The 16,639-nt window shown below is 41.2% G+C and overlaps 1 protein-coding gene and 1 long non-coding RNA gene across 3 annotated transcripts in view; both read right to left on the bottom strand.

The window, feature by feature from the left end:
• Positions 1-16,639, bottom strand: part of ENAH (ENAH actin regulator) — a 132,601-nt gene that overhangs the window by 106,617 nt on the left and 9,345 nt on the right. The window lies entirely within an intron of this gene.
• Positions 3,230-13,321, bottom strand: LOC148053185 (uncharacterized). The gene is made up of 3 exons (XR_015708078.1): positions 13,199-13,321; positions 12,991-13,060; positions 3,230-10,376 (listed from the first exon to the last, which is right to left on the bottom strand). It is a non-coding gene; the product is annotated as an uncharacterized LOC148053185 (long non-coding RNA).

Genomic DNA, 16,639 nt, shown 5'->3' with positions numbered 1-16,639 from the left:
CATATAATAGTGTTTCATAGACTAAATCATTCTAAGGCTGGTCCCAGAGAAAATACAATACCAAAGTCAGTCTGCCTTTGTAAAGGTGGGATTTGCATTTACCATTTTAATTTTGCTTTTAAAACCAAAGAAGGCCAGCTATTTATTCTGATAAAGCTGCTATGCATCACCCTTCCATCTCTTAACTTCATCATGGAAGCTCAAAAGACGTTTTAAAAAAGACACATTACAAGGTTCATTTGACAAAAATCATCGTTCACTTCATGTGGTTCTCCACAATCTGGAATAGAGGGTGTGTTTGGAGGACAGCTGAAGGGGGAGATGTGCCCCCCATCCCACCAAAGTGCAGGGACTCCTGCTTCATGATGGTCCTTTTGGGTTGACTATTCTTGTGGTAACTCCGAGCAGGCTGGCAGTCGCCGCAGGCTATGCTTGGGAAGGGAGAGGAGCTAGCTGAAGCACCAGAAGATGAATTAGCCCAAGGAATCCTGGCGGGATTTTATATATGAACCAGATCATATTAAGGCAACGTGCATCACTAGAAGCGATGCCTTCAAACCTGAACAAAATGAGGCTAAAAGCATTGCTTTTGAATCCTTGCCTGTGACTTGTACAGAGATGTAGGAAATTTCACCCGAGTAAACAAATACTGGTTGCACTCATATGTTAACTAAGAAAGAGGTGTTCTTGCCTCTGCTTACATATGGGTCACTGAGGAAAGCCCAAAGCACTTGATTTTTTCAGGAAGATCAGCCTGGTATAGACTGCAGGATGGTCTTGGACACAGGGGCTCTGCTTGAGCACAGCTCAATCGATGAACTTTCTCGACAAAGCTCTTCATTGGTAGTATTTTCAGGTGAATTTTGGAATGGATCTTTTAACTCATAGAAATAAGAAAATTATCCTCATTATCTCTGCATTACGGTCTCACCTGTGACAGCATAATGCTGGTTTATATGCTACACAAGTACCTGAGCATGTTGCTTTCTGTGTGAGTTGGACCTTTACCCCATGGAAATCAGATGAGACTCTGACCCACATAAGCTGTGACCTTACAACAGGGCATTTCCTCTTCCCTTTGGTTTCAAACATAGCAGCTCGTGTTTTCATTTACGCCAAGATCTTCCACATCAATTACATCTGAATTTTATGCTATAATTAAGATCTCTTTGCATGGAAAAAGTGGTTCAAAATGCATTAATTAATTACATTAAATAAGCACACAAGAGACTGCCTTGCAGGTTTTGTTCCTCATCTAAGAATTTTGTGAAGTTAGCCATAATTCACAAAATTGCTCAGCTTCGTAAGCATTTCTCCCTCAAATTCTCTGACTTTCACCTTTTGCACATCTTAGTGGTTTCTGTGAGGGCTCTCAAGCAACCACAAATGTGTTTCTGTTCCTATATCCTACTATGTACATTTGCTAAATCCTTTACAACAGGTTTTCCTCAAAAGCTAAGAACTTTCCATAACCTAGTTTTTACCTATCAAGTTCTGCAGACGTACTCTCCTGAGATGCTGACCTCACTCATTTAATGATTTCTGTCCAGCTACTGCAGTCTTACAGCAGCTATATGAAGTTCTCACTGATTGTAAGAACCAGGGAAAGGCTTGTGTAAGTGTCTTCAAAGGACTTAAATGTAAGAGCAGAACATCCACAAGGCAATTAAAAAAAGATTCCTCTTAACTGTCCAGTATTGCATCTTCATCATCTCTTCTCCTGTTATCACGTAAAGAAACTCCTTGATTAATGTTAAATTTATTATTACAGCTGTGAAATTGGAGAAGAGTTTTAGATGGGTACAGAAACTACAGAGTAATTGCACAGCAGTGGTCATTAGCAGGGGAAGGCAGAAAGGAATGCTTAGTTGGCAACAGTGGTCTTCCATAATTCATCAACATGCCAAGATTTCTGAATATTGACCTCAAAAGAGGGATTTTTTGCTGCTATTTCACTTTACCATTACTTTGTCCAAATGGGAGTATCGTGCAGAATTCTGCTTTACTGGTTTCTGGTGTCTTTAGCATGACGGAAATAAATGATAAAGAATCCCTGTGCTCACCAAAAATAGATCATTTGCAAAGCTGACTGGGAATCTTTGTACAAGAAAAGGGAAGGGTTAGAAGCTATGATCACATGAAATACAAATTATAATCCATGTTCAGAATGCACGGCTAACAGAGCTCACCCAAAAGGCTGGAGGGATAGATCTGATAATGCTATATACTGTGTTCTCCCTCTGCACTGCCTGTTAAGCTCCACTGTCATGGAAGGAAAGATCTTGGCAGTCTTTGGTTTCATGCCTGTCATTACCATGACACTACCATACGTTCCCTTCAGCATTGTATATGTCTTCCTTTACCTCTCAGCAGCAGCAACATCAGTTACTCAACAGGAAATGTCTCGAAATGAGCTTTTCATTTGAGGAGTCTGCCAAAATGAAAACACTTTTAGAAATAGACAACTGATCTCATAAACAGAAATAAATCTAAAATTAACTGAAACCAAAATCACATGTTTCCCCCCCTACGCCCCCACCCAGGTCTCTGGGTGTTGGGAATCTTAAGCTGTACTCTCCATTCTGAAACTAAATTAGACTTGCAGTCTGAAAACTAACCTCAGACTCAAACTTTGGTGGAGCAGCTTGAAAAGATACGTTCTATACTTAGATATAAATGCACAACTTTAGATTCATCTTTACTCATAAGTTGTTTCCTAGAAACAAAATCTTATGATTTTGGTTCAATTAGATTGTGTATCTTAATTAATTCTCTAATCTTTCTCTGGAAGCAAATCATCAAATAGAAGAGGCATCTGCACCGTTCTAATTGACTTAAATAGAAATTATGAATGCACAACCTTTGGGTTGACTGGACACCTGGATTATTTCTCACTGAAAAAAATAATACATCTATCCACAAGCAAATTTTGGGAAGAGAGAGAGTGGTAATTTCATCAACAAAGTGTTAGAAAAAAAGTGGGCTAGAATTACACACGTTTACTAGGTAGATCCTCTACTCCATCCACTGTTGGGGCTTCACTTTGAAGACTGAAATGAAACAGCAACAGTTTGTTTCTTTCAGAGGTTTCTGTAATAGAGCAGAAGGTAGGATCCGGTCCATGTATAGACACTGCAGGAATTGCATTTGCCACCTTTATTCCTTCTGACTGAAATAATCCCACTGAAATCTATATCTTTTTTTTTTCCCCAGAGAGAATGGGTTTACATTTTATTAAAAGGATAATACTATTGTTACACCTAGAAAGCAAGAAGCCTTTCCAAAAAAAGTACCTCAAACTGATTTTTACAGAATACAGACCATTTACTTTGCAACATTAATCTCTTGTACTTGGAATTTCACGTACAAAACGCAAACCTCATGAGTGATTCCCATAAGGATTCATTTAACAGGCTTCATTATGTGGAAAGGGTATAAAGCAAACGAAGACCTAAAATGGCTGCTCGGCATTATGTTGTTCTGTGGCTGCTAGCGTGATTTACACCTATGCATTTTCTGCTTTTGTTTCTTTAGCTTAGTGCTGAATTATAAATGAACAACTGGATCCTGGGATTCTTCTTCTAGTTCGAAATAAAATTAACCTGATCAAGGGACAGTTTTTTAACACAGTAAGTCAATGAATTCTTTATAACGAAATGCATTATTTGGAGAAAAAGACGCCAACCCCTCTCAGACCTTTCAGCTTTGCTCTTAAACGAAGAGTAAAGAAAGCTAGATGTAAAACCAGACCACACAATTACATGTAAGCTAGTCTGATGCAGTTCAAGTAACCGTGTGGATAAGCAATTCACAATGCTTTGTGTGAACAAATATTTAAGCAACTAAAAGGCAACTAGTATGCTTTGGCTTGATTTGAACGTGCGGTCAACTTGTCTACTGACGTAGGTACTTGACAACACATACAATCTGCAAAATCACTTTCAGTCTTCCTGACAATAAGGATCTTTCTGTCTGCTTAACAGTTGTGGTCCATACCTGTTATTAAATAATGTAAGCAAATGCTGCAATCCCGTCCCACAAACGAATCACAAATAATTACTGAGCTTTTTTTTTAACGGATGATGCAAGCCCCTGTCTCAGCGGCTTGCAGTCTACCACTATAACAGGCTAAAAAGATTGAAAATAATACACAACACCAGAAATTAGGGGGGGTGGGGTGTCTGGCACTGCTCAATACTAAAAGCTTGAGAGAAGACATCGGTATGAAGGAAGAGGAGACAGAACTGTGAAGTTCAAAGTCAAGAGGACATTAACACTAAAAAGCCATCGAAGTTTTACTTTCATACTGGACGCAACCTCAAGACTTGCCGGAGGGAGAATCACCTCCATGCATGTAGCCAGTCCTCGCTCTATTTCTAGCTCTGTTGTAACTAGACCTGAATTTTAAAAATTAAACAGATGCATATCTAGGTAGGTCCTACCAATCTAAGAGATGCTCTTGTGCTGTGTGGTTGCAGATCCCCAGATGGGCGTGCAGATTGTCCCTGTACCTTTCCAAAAACGCCAGCGTGTAGCCGTGCCCGTCTCTGTGGGCCAGTCCCGGGGCCCAGGGCAGACCGGGGGAGGCGTCTGCGCGGGCCCTAAGCATCCTCTGACCACAGCCACCAAAATAGCTCTTGGGCTGTCAGCCACGGCCCTGGGGAACAGGGAAGGTTCTTCAGCTCTCTGCTTGTATTATAGGCCTGGATTAGGCTGATTTAGCCTTATTTTTTTGTAAATAAGGCACCAGGATCTGCCAGCAACATTCCTCTCATTTTATCTGATCTCATAAGAATTATTTTTAGTAAGAACTGGTTTGCCCTGAAAGAAAGCTATTCTCTAAAAAAAGCTTTGTACGCTTAAGACATATGGGACAGAAGGAAGCCTGCATCTAGCATTACATTTTTTTCCAGTCACCAGAAAAACCCTGAAATTGCCCTTTTTAGCAAACAGAAAAGATAAATGGGTTGGTTCTGAATTGAAAATAATAGATATGCCTTGTGCCATTCTTGACAAGCTTTTCTGAAGTCTCACTAGCTCACAGAACACGTGCGCTACTCCTACCTCTTTTTATAAGAAAGTTACACAGGTATAATTCCACTGAAATAACAGTTGAATAGCTGTAGTAGAATGGGAGCTATTTCTGTCGCTTCTCTCACAAAAAATAATTGAAATAAATACTTTACAGCAGCAGCAACATCAGCCAGTCCCCCTTTCTGACAAGCTTACAAGCACTGCAGACATTGCTTAGGGTCATCATACTCTGTATTTTGGTACACAGACTTAGTGAATGGCATGTATGACATGCTTACTAAGCTACTTTGGATAAACATGGAAAAAATCTAGTGGTGTAGTTGTCACAGACCAGAATGGTTTCATGTGCTATGTGATTTGAAGGGAGATTCCTTTGCTATGTGTCATTTACCTTTTATACATTGCTGTTGCTCAATATTTCGTAACCATTAATTCTTTGGATGCCCGCACTGAGATTGTTATATGTATATATATATATCTATATGCATAAAAAAAAGGGAACTGTGCATTCTTATGTGATGTCACATTATAGACCACAAACAGCTTTATTGCTCTTTACCATGTTTGGGAACAAAGGGAAAGGGATGCCAATGACGTATGTCTCATGTTAGAACAATTCCCTTTTCACACTTGGAAAACAGAGCTCCTCTCTTTTACATACGTTTTATGTACATACGCATAGCCTTGGGATGTCAGGACCCGAGAAAAAAACCTCTCTTATGTTTCATATGTAAATCAGTGACAGCCACGGTCATGTGCTAAATGATAAATAAGCTGGTGAGGTGAAGTCAGCAAAAACTGTCATGAGTTAATTTCTAACTTCATTTCTTAAGCCATGATCCTGCAAGTCATAAGGATCCTTGAGTAGGTTGGGCTCTGTCACACAGGAGTTAACTGTTGGCATAACTGATACAGCAGCGAACAGCACCCTAGGTCATAAACGTCTTTGGGAAAAAAACTGTTTGTGTCTGCCCAGTGTATAGCACAAGAAGACCTCGCTGATGACTGCCTTTCCTGGCACACCTGCAATGCACACGCTATGCTTCAGTTACTGTTAATTTGTTAAATCAGTTGACACCGCGGAAGGAGAATGATGATATTTAGTGTACGATGGGAATTCAGGGTAACACGGGATCTATTCCTCCCTCATGTTCCCCCTGTGGTACTCCGAATCCGCCCTCCAATGCCTCCGTGCCTCCGCTTCTGTCTGCGTGGTAATAATTTCCCCTTCCTAGGAAGGCTGAGAGACTGCAAATGTTTTTAAGGTGAACTAATGTCTTTGGTTGCAATTTTCAAAGTAGACGTAGCTATTTTATAAAGTAGGTTGTGACATTATGGATAATAAAGATAAGGCTTCCTGTAGCTGAGGTTTTTACACTCTCCATTTAAGTCACTGTTTTCTATCTGAATTACAGTATTACAATATTAGCAAGTACTAACTATGATGGCTGAATGTTACCATGCTGGGTATCCACCTCACCTGAATACTTTTGGACAATTCCAGCCAAAGTAACCCAGGCAAGAAGGAAGGATATTGTTTTGCCTTAAAAACATTCACATCCTTTTCTGTAGAAATCCTAGCCCATCCCTACTCTGAAGGAGGAAGGGATCATGCATGCTGATATCAAGGAGGCACCTTTTGCCGTTCATACCACGAGCCTCCCAATTTGGCCAAACCTCTGAAGATTGCTTTGCACTCGTTCAGTCAAGAATGGACAGGCTCGGATTAAACTTGTGTGGCGTGACAGGGAGCTGGGTGGGAGAGCACAGGGAGCAGCCCTGTGGCGAGGTACCAGGGGTACCTGGAGACCAGGGTCTGACCCGTGGAGCTCGGAAGCAGGGGAGCCTAGGACGAGGACTAGGAGAAGGGGCTCACAGCAGCTGGAACATGGCAATAGTGAGGAATAAAACGTGAAGCTGAAAGGAGACTGAGAAACAGGGACGGAGACAAGATGTAAGGGTAAGAGGGGGAGAAACTGGGACTGTAAGAAGGAAAAGCTAGAGGGATTAGGAGCTGAACACTTCACAGTTATGTTAAGACCTGACTCTGTACCTAGCTGTGTTCCTCCCAGAATCTGGAATAGAACCCAAAATTTCTGACTTGCAGTGTTTTTCTATTTTTCCTACTGACATCCACTAAAAAAAGTGAATGCCTTGTCTCCTTGCAGCCTGCACAGAGGATGACACACTTCTACAAACTAAGAGATGTCCATGGACCTCTGCTTCAATCTGTGGATCTGGAATTCCAGCCCTTCCAATGAAACAAAGGGAAGTAAAAGTGGCAACATGTGAAAGGACATCAACCTTCCTTCCTTAAAAAGCTAAGAAATTCTTTTATATATATATGTGTATGTGTGAGTGTGTGTATATATATACACACATAAACTAGTTTGAAAGGAACTTGTAATGTCAATGCATTCAGAAAATAGGAAATACAAGAATTGATGTTGACCTTGCAACCATTGCTCATCTGCTTTGACCACTTCCATTTTTATACAGTCTTTATTTCTGCCACCTCATGCAGAGGTTCCTCCAAGTCATCTGGTGCACAAGAATTACTTCAGCCTTTTATTATTAGCATTAGTAAGTATTTGTATGGTGGTAGTCCCTAACTCGGTGGGTGTTGTGTAAGCACAGAGGAGAGCCAGTCTCTTCATGGACAACTTCGCAATCTGAAGAATCTGGACTGTAATTCAATAGCTGGAACTTTTTGCTGCAGTGCTCAAATTGAATTCAACCAATCCCCAGCTTATCTCACTAGTCTTCCTTCTCTTCCTCCTTTTATTTTTTCTTCACTCCTTAGGCTTTTATTTCTTTTTTGATTGTTTCACACTTTTTCAATAAAAATGAAAGCATTCTATATTTCTTCATCCCTGTTTTCTTTTCCACCTCCTCGGTTTCTGTGCTTCTTTCCCACAATTGGTTCTTTTTTTTTTTCCTTCTTCATTTTTATGTCCCTCTTCTGTCACAAGGAATGAAGCATGAGACTGGATCTTGCATTATCTTTGTCATTATTTGAACCTGTATTACCTCTTCAGACCACCTCTATAGTCACAAGAGTTAAAACTTTTTTTTTTTTTTTTTGATAAAAACTGATTCTGGGCAGCCTTCCAACTATGATATCAGTCTTGTAACATTTGCCCGAGTTTGCTGACATCCTGAAAGAATGCTCTCAAGAGGTGTATTCTCCTGGCTGAAAGGGCCAGCAACGGCACATCACAGTCAGTCATTAGCCTGCCCACAGCTGATTATTTTGGGGGCTGAAACGGTGCAAGGGGAGAGAATGAAGCCTCCCAAGAGGCAAGATCTGGAAATAGCTGGAAGAAAGATGTGCAGGGCATGAGGGATAAGCAGAAGAAAATCTGAGGAGGAAAAAGAGGAACTTAAGAGCCCAGAGGCAGAAGCAGCAGTAGCCTAGAGGAGAGATTTTCTTAGTGTGATGGAAAACAGGAAAATAAGTACTGATTAAATTTTAGTTACAACATAACTCTAATCTATGAACAAACCTCCTGGTGATATCAGTATGAGATCCAGTGATAACTGGAGAAATTATAATGAAACATGATAGCCTGCCGCCTTTTCTCCTCAGCCCTGCTCTATCATCTTCTTTATCCTTCCCTGTTTTCTCTGCCTAGGCCTGCCCAGCTCCTACAGAAGTTAACAGGAGCTTTGCCATCACCTTCAGGAGGAGCACGGTTGGGCCCTGTTTGTGGATTACTGTAAACTGAGGCCAGCCTTGGCAACGTGCTGACGGAAGGGCCAGTTCCACGTCAGGAAGCAGGGGATGTTTCACTGACAGTGTTAATGCACTGCAGAGCAATAAAACTACTGGGTTCTGGCATATTATGGAGCAACATGACAAAAATTGCAGAATCCACAATATTATCCTACCCACAGGTTTCCATTGACCCTAATTATAGTTCTGTTGCTAAAGCTATATAATTTGATTTTCAACAGCACACCAAAAAGGCAGGAGCTCAGCAGCTCCCAGAGTGATTGCACACAGCTTGCTGGACAAATGTATTTTGCTTGTAGTCAGGGTTAAGGAGAATAATGAATTAAGACATTAGATGTCTAAACATTGGGTTGGACTAAAGGATAATAACTAATATCCGTTAGTCAGGCCTGGCACGCCTGTATCTTTGAACTCGAAATGTTCAAAGCTGATGGTAGCTTTTCACTCTAATGGCAGGTGGTAGATCCAGTCTATGGTAATACTCAATTAGGCCACAGTGTCCTTGCACTTTCATTCCGAGCATAATTCTCATATCTTCAGAGATAACGAAAGGCCTAAGCACTACTGCTGTGGTGGCACTTGGGCCTCATGCATATGGCAATAAAAGCACAAATCTTTTTCTGCTTATCCCCATTATTTGTCCCACTTGACTTATCTTTTGCCATTTTGAAAACAATTTTATAACTCAGTGTCTATTGGTTGTTCATCTTCCATCCTTTCTGCTCTGATTGCCCAGTTGGTGGCAAAGCAGCATTAGCTGTCACTGGGACCTGGTCTGACATCAGTGATACTAAGATACTAAGATACTAAGCAGCTTTAGCTGGTAACACATCAAGACCCATCCAGACAGCACTGCAACTACTGACACACAGCTGAAAGTCTTCGTTTCCTACTGCCAAGCTCCCAGCTCATCCAGTGGCTATCTGTCTCTAGGGTATTTTTTTTCCCTTTTAATGAAGCAAATCAGCAGAACACAGACTGTAGCTTGAAGTGAGAGAAAAATATTTGTTAGAAAAGGAAGATGTTGAGTTGTAGCTCTCCAATGAATTCTCATTTTACTCACTATGTGAATTGATGTTTGCATCTTAAAGCATCTTGCCCTTCTCTTATTTCTATATGTATGTGGTTTTGTTTATTTTGCTGTTCAAGTCCCTGATCTCTTTCTTGCCTAATTTACTGTTGCCACGCAGTTGTCATACACCAACGAACTGACGCCTCCCCCACCGCTGACAGCTGAGTATTGCTGCGCTAGCATCAAGAGCCACCACACTCCGCTGTCCCGTCCTTCCAACGGAGGTTTCCACCTGATGGCCGAGTGCACAGCAGGAAGCCTGTGCTTCCACCTCCGTGGGGGAATTGGTGCAAATCCAGTTTAAAATCCAGTCGAGGTGAACGTAAGTAAACAACCAAGCTTTCCATGAAGAAACTGAGATGTGACGTACTTTCTTCTGCCAACGTTGCTCGGGTGGCGATCACCTCCAGCAAAGCAGCAGGGTGGGAAGCCTGGGGCAGCGACTTCTGTAGCTGCTGCAGCAAAATTCACCACAGCTCATCTCTTGATGTGGAGTAATGCTCTTGGTGTTAGTAGGAATTGGGCATCCTCTGACTAAAGGGAAAAGCGGCAAGGGACATGATTTCAGATTGTTACTGATTTTGTTTTGCTTTCAAAGGCAGCATGATTAAAATTTGGATTCTAATTATCTGCCTTTTTTTTTTAAGTAGCAGTGCCTAACTAATTCCCATCAGTGCCTTCCCTAAGATCAGAAGCAAAGCTGTCTCTAAAATATATTTTTTAGATTCCAAGCCAGTCATATAAGAACAGTGACCAAGATGAATCAGTTCTATGGTGTTCTCATTCTGTGTTTAATAGTAAAATAAAACCAAAAAATACTAATGAAATGCTGAATCCTGCAGGGTGCTGAAAATTGCAGACTGTTGTCTGAGCTTGCACTCTGACCCCGGCTTACATTTGCTTGCTAAAGCACAGTAAGCACACATGACATTATAGAAACAAATAAAACACAATTAAACCAATACATTCAGGCAGATAAAACTAATGAAGGGTTTACCACTTCTCAAAAATAACGTCCTCAATAGAAGACGATCTCTTGAAGTGTGGTATGTGTTAACATAATACATTTCCATGCTTAGATTTTCAAAACTGCAAAATACGGACATTTATAGGTATGTGTTTCAAATTTAAAATAATCTCTTTGGAAGGAGCAGACGATTTCTTTTTCTGACACACTGAAGGGGAATAATGTTCATTGTTTATGCACTTGCTCAAGCAGTGGAATTTTACATGGCTAAACTTCACTTCATCGGATGTATATCAGTTTAAATTAGCTCAAAATCCATCCCAACATTCATTTTTAGATCACAGTCTTCAGAGGAACGGATTTATCAGGATGCCTAAATCCAGATGCACTACAAATAAGCCAGGAAAGACAAATAAGCCTCTTGGCATAAAACAAATGAGCTGGGGAAAAAGGAATGTGAAAAAAGAAAGAGCTAAGGGAAAGAAAAAACCTGCCAGTGGGAAGAACGCAGGGTTTCAAATCTCGGACGCTACCCTGCTTGGATTTCCTCACGTTCCACCTTCACTCCAGCCCCTCCTTTTTTTCTTCCCTTTTTTTTTTTTTCCTTTTTTAAACATTGCCTTCTGGACTACTTTCCCTGTTCTCATCCGTCAGCTCTCTGCTTTTTCATTTGCATTCCTTTTTAAGCCACTTCTCTTTGACAAACCTTATAAACCATTTAGAGTGCCTGAACAGTTCAGAAGCACCAAAAAGCTTTGTGCGTGGTCTGATCAATGGTAGCTGCCCGAGTATGCTTTTATCTCCCAGCAAATACACAGGAAAACAGAACAGGACCTTAAAATGAAAGGCAGTCGATAGCAGACCCCTTCTCATCCTTCCGTCGGCTGTATCGGTTTCCTGATTCTGGAGTTGTGAAGACTTTGTAAAAGAGTATGAGTGAAGGAAAATTGAAATGCTTGTTTGATGCTGGTGCTGGCAAGAAACAGTGGCCAAGTGTTAGAATAACTACCATTTAAGGAATTTGGGATTAAAGGTAAAATCCTTCCAGGCTGAGACCAGGTCTCCTTAGCTGGGGAGCAGCCCAACAGAGAGAAATCCTTCTTTCTGCACAAGCTTTCCTTTAACGGTGGCTAATTAATGTGGTGTTACGTTAAAGATTTACCGTATTTATCAGGTCTGACTCAGTTCTTATTCATCGCTGTTTAAGAACACAACAGAGATAACTTGTCTTATTTTCATCCTTGTTCATGTAGTTTGGCTTGGGTTAAATGAACTCAGAGAAGTTAGTTCTCTTAGATCATGTACAAGATACAGTTTTACCAGGTAGCACTGTGTAAGACAGCCAGTGCCACATATATTACCATTATACTCCTCTGTTCTTGATTTTGCTCCTTTTGTTTCCTATCAGACTCCCTAGAGGCCTTAGTTTGTATTCATTCACTCTCTCAAACGTCTTCCCAGATGCTCAAATCCCACTTCTGTTATTGCAGTTTCTTTTAAATTTGTCTGGATCCCTTGTGCAGAGTCAGGACTTTACTGTTCCTTAGCTCAGCATTCTCCTGGCTGGACTCCAGCTCAGGTAATTATATCCAGGGCTCTCTCAAAATTCTCCCTCTAGCTGCATTTGGAGAAGTTATTCTTCCCTTTCTTTTCCGAATTGCTTTATAACATTGCGGATGCTGAGAACTGATGGGATGTGTATTTCGGAGAGGCTGTGCATTATGCATTAGGGGTGAACCAACACCTTCCGCAGGGGGACTGAAAATACTGTCCCAGCTTCCTTTCTTTTTCATTTCAACGCTATTTTAAGTGGACAGTTGTCACACGAAGTAGAAGCTGAAGGACAAAAATTTGGTCCAGATTGATCTGTTGTTGCTATTTGAATGTAGAGACTTCTCCCTCTAATTTACTATTCTGAATCTAGCCTAGATTTGTTCAATAGCTGTTCAGTGGCTTATGTCACTTGAGCCGGTTGTCACAAGATGCTCACAAAAATAGATTTCTCACTTATTGGGAGAAATATCAATACAGAGGCTGAAAAGAGAATGAGCATCGCTAGAGGTAAGGCCGCTACATCAACCGTGAGGCAAACTACAAAGCAAAAGCAATAGAAAACCTAATTTTGCAATGCTGGTGTTCAATCTGCTCGTTAACCAGCAGTTCTCCGATTCTGGTACTTACCCAGTGCTAGGCCAGACAGCTCAGAGTATCCTTCCCAATGAAAAAGGATTCAAACAGAATCACGACGAGTCTGAAGCATTTAAGAAAGAGAAAAAAATATTTTCCTTCTTAACTAAGAAGTATGAACCATAAATTTAGGTAAATTACAGGAAGAAAAAAAAAATCTATAGTAAAAAGCAAGATAGAGAACAGCAATTAATCTACTTACTAGATGCTGCTCATTTCCTGCAGGATATGGGCATGAGAACTGGCTGCAAGTACTTATGCAAGCTCATCTAACTGCTCACTGCAGTGCAGTTCTTCCAAGGCAAAGAAATGGCTCTTCACACTTCAAGTGAGTAAATTATAATCAATTCTCACTCCCTCACCTTGGAGCAATTTGAGCTCTTCCTATCAGTTAGCGGTAGTTAGCTGTTCCCTCATCTGGGCAAAAGTGCTGCACTCAGGAAAATCTTGGGAAGACAAATGATTCAGGAGAGGGCTATGGTCACAAGAAGTTTAAGAAATGCTTTTCTAATCTAAACGTAAAGGCTTTATTTTCACCATGGGCCATCTATCAGAGAAGGATTATCAGAGAGCAGCCTCATCTACTTGGATGCTTGGAATGCAGGTTGGACCAAATTACTCTGGAGGTCCATTCAAGCCTAAATTATTCTACAGTTATTCTCCAGCCTCCATGAGGACAGCCTATATCTGAAAAGAAGGTGGTCGTGCCTGCTCTGCACCCACAGGGCAATCCTTCATGCCAGCGAAATTCCCACTAGGGAAAAAAAATAAAAGAAACATCTATCTGATGCAAAAGTAATATAGACTATATTCAATATTTTTTTGTTTTCCTCTCCCCTCAAATCTTCCAGGTTTTAAAAGCTGCCAGGTCCAGCTCAGCTTTTGTGTTAAAAAAAAAAATTATACCCAGGTAGGCCATGACTTAACTTGGATCACTTGCTGAATTAGATTCTCCAGAGCGGTCACAACCGTCACAGGCTTCACCTGATGATGTCCACCTGGCTGAGATGGCTTCTGCACTTGTCCCAGAAGGGGCTGCGGGGAGCGGAGCGAAGAGAGGGGAAGGGAAGGACCAGGGGTCTGTGGAAGCGTACATCTGGAAGCTTAAGTTAACCTTACCCTACTGCAGAGTTAAGTTAGCACAGCCCCCGTGCAGTTTTGATGACAGGGCTTGGCTAGTGCAAAAATAGCTGGCACCAGGTTCAGCTTCTTCCTCTTCTGCTAAACAGTCCTTTCATGCAAAAAAGAAATTGACCCCACTGTACTCGGTAACATTTTTATCCTCCCTCCCCTGCAGTTCAGTGGTACGTAAGCAGTAATAAATCCGTATTTAAAGTACTGTTGACTGCTTTAGAACTTCAGCAGTAAAGGAAATAAAGTAAGCACATAAGCATGTAGCCCTTGCACAGTTAAACAGGGCGTCTACTGCTGGGTATACCTAAAAGCGTGGTTGACTGAGGAACTAAATAAAACTGTAATGCACTACTGTATGATTTATATCACATGGATTTTTTTGTAATCTTTGTAAGTGGAAACCAGGAACGGGTGCGCATGTTTGCACAAGACAAATGACAGGAACAAACTTATTTTAGGATTCTTACTGCAATCAAAGCACTGGGGACAAGGGGAGAGTCAAAGTATACAAGCATGCATGAGCGCTGGAGTTTTTATGAAGAAGAAATATTCACTCTATAATGATACCCACGTAGAATGGATGCAGTCAGCTTACATTATGCCGGCTGAGATGAGTCTGATGATGACGATGCTACGACATGAATAGCTGATAAGAAATGTAACTTGTATTATTTCATGCTCGTATATATTCAAAAGAGGTGATATTAGGATGAAGCCAATTCTACAGCTTCGTAAACTTCAGCATCTGTTTCTTTTTTCTGTTTGAAAACTTCAAACCTCCAACAGGTTTTGAGGCCAGCTAGCAGGCAAGTAAAAATTGCTTTATCATATCCAACTTAGGATTTTCTTATTAATCATCATGGGTAAAGATGTCTAATGTAAGAACAGCAACAGTCTAAACTTCCACAGTACCCATCACCCAAATATTTCAAGTACTTTACAAATATTACTAGGTGAATTTGCATTGAACAGTGAGAAGCATCTTATCAAAGAGAAGCAAAGGCGCTGCTATTATGGATCAAATTTTCGAGAGCATTGCCAATCTTATCCTCTGCAGGGTCTTTACACACGGGGCAAGTTCACCACGGTATAATCCTCACCTTACTTTAGTCACTTAGTAAAAGAGCCTCAGACTGCTCATATACATTTCTGCAAATGCTGTAACCATCTCCCGTTCTCAAAATTCATTAAGACAGCTATGTATTTTCTTGTAAAAAATGTTGTCAGAGAAACAAAGCAAACGCTTGAACTGCTACTTTACCAGAAAGTCCTTTTTGGCTGCATGATTATGAACGTTTGTAGATGAGCGAAAATGTTTTGAGTCAAACTTAAAAAAGAATGTGGAAATAACCATTAGCCAGCCAGAGGTGCTTGTGAAGATCATAGAGGATATAGAGAGGGATATTAAGAGAGTGCTGCGATTCAGCTGGGAAAGATCAAAGAGAGCCAGATAACAGCCAGGGGACATCAGAGTACCATGAAAGTTGCTGAGGATGTAGGAAAAGCCTGTGTAGTGCTGTGGGACATAAAGGAAGTTGAATAAGATATGTATGTGAAGAAGGGTCCCAGGGTGATTCAGAAAACCAGAGGAGACATCATCATGACAGAGCTGTCTGAGAAAGCCTCACAATGCTACGAGACGCAAGCCTCAGGATGACGATGAAAACCAGAGAAGGCTGAGAACTGCTGAGGACACAAAAGCCAGTCAGCTAACACAAGGGAATGCTACTGAATGCAATCGCATCAAGAAGGGCTACAACTGCTGGGGATAACTACAAGGATGTTTGAAATAATAAAGTCACAGAGTACCCAGATTTTATGAGGAATAACACATGCTGCTGGAGATCAGGGACCAATAAAGGTAAATGAAGAAGCAATTAGAAAGATGCCAAGGAAAACCGTATTATATCACGAAATAGAAAAAAATTCATTGCTAGAGAGCATGAGGGAGGATCTGAAAAATGTTTTCAGCAAAAAGCTCCCCAGCCTTAGGAACCCTCTCAGAGCAGCTGCTGAGCCTGAAGAAGGCTGTAGCGTGTTAGGGAATGAGAGAGCAACCGTAAGATGCCAGAAACAGTGAAGCAGATTGTGAGTTGAATGACAAATGTGTAAACTGCTGGTTGCTATAAAGGGCCACAGTGTCAGGAAATGTTGGAGCCTGCTGTTCTTCTTCTGGAGGCATCCAGGAAGAATGCAAGTTGAAAGAACACTGTGTAGGTTGAATAGCGTCAAGAAACATTGGAGAAGGCCATGAATACCTTTAAGCCTGTTCAGCGGAGGGATCCAGACTAAGGCAGCAAATTACTGGAGTGGTTAGCTATGCAGCCACATAGAAACCAAGGCGAGGCCACGATCTCCCAAGGGCCCAAGATACCAGGAGAAAGCTCGAGAAAGAATGCAGATTGCCAGGGGGACTGAAGAATCCTGCATATAAACTAGGGACAACTGAAAAGCTGTGAGATCTGTCAGGAAGCACAGGGTAAGGTCACAGACTGAAACAACTCAGATG

The sequence above is a fragment of the Nipponia nippon genome, unplaced genomic scaffold, assembly GCF_047370975.1.
Source record: "Nipponia nippon isolate SJK-2023a ecotype South Korea unplaced genomic scaffold, ASM4737097v1 scaffold_4, whole genome shotgun sequence".
NCBI classification, from domain to species: domain Eukaryota; kingdom Metazoa; phylum Chordata; class Aves; order Pelecaniformes; family Threskiornithidae; genus Nipponia; species Nipponia nippon.
This window is presented reverse-complemented; position numbering and strand designations above follow the sequence as displayed.